The sequence below is a fragment of the Myotis lucifugus genome, unplaced genomic scaffold, assembly GCF_000147115.1.
Source record: "Myotis lucifugus unplaced genomic scaffold, Myoluc2.0 scaffold_1248, whole genome shotgun sequence".
Classification (NCBI taxonomy): domain Eukaryota; kingdom Metazoa; phylum Chordata; class Mammalia; order Chiroptera; family Vespertilionidae; genus Myotis; species Myotis lucifugus.
Window position 1 is genome coordinate 79,820 of NW_005872296.1, and position 3,263 is coordinate 83,082.

General features: G+C 45.8%; 1 protein-coding gene across 1 annotated transcript in view; it reads left to right on the top strand.

Annotated features, from left to right (window-relative positions):
* The window catches only part of LOC102435818 (zinc finger protein 45), a 39,176-nt gene that overhangs the window by 27,451 nt on the left and 8,462 nt on the right, over positions 1 to 3,263 (top strand). The window lies entirely within an intron of this gene.

Below are 3,263 nucleotides of genomic sequence, written 5' to 3' on the forward strand. Positions count from 1 at the left end.
GTCGCTACTCTGCTACTTGCCACGTGTAGCAGAAGTGCTGGTTTCCTCACCACTAGGCTGTGAGCAAGTGGAGACCGGGCAACTATATCCTCTTAGAAAGGTTTCCACAAGTGTTTGTTGAGTTAACAAACATATTTATTTAATGAAGAATTATGCAGGCAATGAAATACTTGTTCTCGGTATTTTGATGGGCACATTCTGTGGATTCCATGTAGGCACTGACTCTGAAGAACAGAAAGCACCTTCCTAAAATGGCATTTTAAAAAATCCAGAGGCTCTTTTCCTTCCAAAGATGACCTCGATCTGGCCCGAGGACAGCAAATACTGTGAAAGACCTAGAGCAGCGGTCGCCAACCGGTGGTCCGTGAGGTCCGAAAGGTTGGCGACCGCTGCCCTAGAGCAGGGGTGGGCAAACTTTTTGACTCGAGGGCCACAATGGGTTCTTAAACTGGACCGGAGGGCTGGAACAAAAGCATGGATGGAGTGTTTGTGTGAACTAATATAAATTCAAAGTAAACATCATTACATAAAAGGGCACGGTCTTTTTTTTTTTTTAGTTTTATTCATTTCAAACTGGCCGGATCCGGCCCGCGGGCCGTAGTTTGCCCACGGCTGCCCTAGAGATACCTTAGAAAAAAGACCCCTGCCCTACCGGTTTGGCTCAGTGGATAGAGCGTCAGCCTGCAGACTCAAGGGTCCCAGGTTCGATTCCGGTCAAGGGCATGTACCTTGGTTGCGGGCACATCCCCAGTAGGGAGTGTGCAGGAGGCAGCTGATCGATGTCTCTCTCTCTCATCGATGTTTCTAACTCTCTATCCCTTTCCCTTCCTCTCTGTAAAAAATCAATAAAATATATATTTAAAAAAAGAAAAAGAAAAAGAACCCCTGCTCTCCAAATCCTCCCAGCTGGGATCAGCCTCAGATTCTATAGCTCAGTCCTTGGACCATTTAACCTAGTCTCTCCATGTGCCTCTGCCTGATGACAGGCACTGACACTGGTCTGAGCGTCTGCCGAGCAGTTACTGTCACAGGTGCTGTTTCAGGTGCCTGGGACATGACGGCCGAGTAAGCAATCACAAGGGAGAGGGTTGACCTACTAATTACCTCCCACCCCACAAGGTAATGGAAAGGTCTCCCTGCAAAGCGCTCTTGCTGAGCAGAAGTCACCAGGCAAATAGAGGCCAGAGCACAGGGGGTTACAAAGTCCAAGGGCATTTCTTCCGAGATGGGAAGGGTTTATGTTCCCCTTACCACACCAGGGTTCTTCTGTCTGAAATCAGATGGCTAGTAATGATTAACTAATAAATACTTAAACAGTGGTTCACTAATGATGATCTCTTAACCTGGGCATTTTACCCTCAATCTCCACCCCCACGCCCCTCGAATCAGATTCTTCCTGAGAGCTACAGGGGAACTTGTATTAGGGCCCCGGGTGTGGTTGGGCGGGACACTCACTGTGCAGGGCTCTGGGAGGAAGGGCTGAGTGGTGTCTGCTCATGGGCTGTGTGTGCGCGGCTGCAGCCACCCGGGGAAGGGGTTCCCTGACTCCTTCCTGTGAAGCAGCCATGTGGGTAACTTCCATTGACTGTTTAAGCTGCTGGACACAGTTCCAAATGTCTTCTGTGTAGTCACTCAGACTGACTAACCTTCCTGTGCGGTTTGGCAGGACGGTGGTTATCATTGTCATTACCCCCAATACTCACTGAGGTGACATTGGTTAATAAAATCATGTAGGTCTCGGGTGTACAATTCTACAGCACATCATCTGTGTAGTGTACTGTGTGTTCACCACCCTAAGTCAGTATGTTTACTAAACATTTAAATGACACAGGTAGTTGTGTTTTATTTCCGTTGGGACAGCCCTGGTCTAAGTGGGAGCCTCCCTTTCCACTCTGAGGATTTGCCTCCAGGGGCACGTGTAAGTCACTGTTGCCTTATTGAAGCACATTATACTAACACCGAGTGCTAGCAAGTTGGAGATGCCAGTATTCACACACCAGTGGTCTGACTCCAGAGCCTGCACCCTTCACAACTCTGTTCTCTTCTCCCTCAAGCAGCTTCTTTGCCTTCAGGTCCTCTCCCGTTTCTCTCTGACCTTTATCCCAAGCTCTCAAGCCCTCACGTCTCTTCCCGTGAGCCCTTAAACTCCCATCTGCTTATTTTTATCTTTAGGAGCAACCAAGAGGCAAGATCTAGAAAACTGGCTCTGATGTGAGATCTGGATTCAGGGCCCACCGGCCTCTTGACCGCACTGCGCCTCAGCTTCCTTATCTGTGAAATGAGAACAGCGGTCGTCGTCACTGACTGAGAACTTCCTACAGTGCCAGGTGCTCTGCCAGGGGCATTGCATGGATTAGCTCATCCATTCCCCACAACAATCCTGTGCCTAACGTTCCGTTCTCTCCTTACAGCTGAGAATAGGCACAGAGGGGTCCGCAATTGGAGCAAGGTCACACAACTGGTGCAGCAGTAGGTTCTTCACAGGTACCTTGATGAAACAGTGCATGCTGGATGCTTCTCAAGGTCCCTACCATGTCCTTGGTGCTTATTTCATGTTAAATATTGCCATTTTTTTTGTTTGTTTTTATCATTACTCTGATCACCGTAGCTTGTTCATTTAAATGACATATTGATCACCAGGCTTATTGTTAAATAAATCACAGGTTTTTCATTTCTCTTCACCTCCATGATAGTTTTTTTTAAGACCCTGCTGTTAACAAAGTAAATTTGGAAAGGACTTAATAGCTTATTTTTTTTTTAATCCTCACCCAAGGATGTTGTTGTTTTTAGGTTTTTTATTTTCAGGGTGTTTTTATTATTATTATTATTATTATTATTATTATTATTATTATTTTAGAGAGAGGGAGAGAGAAAGAGAGAAACATTGATGTGAGAGAGAAACATTGATCCTTTGACTCCGTATGTGCCATGACCTGGGATCAAACTCACAACCTTTTGGTGTACAGGACAGCACTCCAGCCAACTGAGCCACACCTGCCAGGGCAGGACTTATTCGCTTTAAAAAAAAACAGTCATCTGTATAGTCAGATCCATAGAGAAAGAATAGTGTTTGGCAGGGGCTGAGGGAATGAGGGGTAGAGAGTTATTGTTTAATGGGTACAGAGTTTCAGTTTGGGATGGTGAACAATTCTTGCAGATGGATGGTGGTGGATGGAAAGCACTTAATGAACTATATATTCAAAATGGTTAAATAGGCAATTTTCTTTTTTTTTTTAAAATATTTTATTGATTTTTACCGAGAG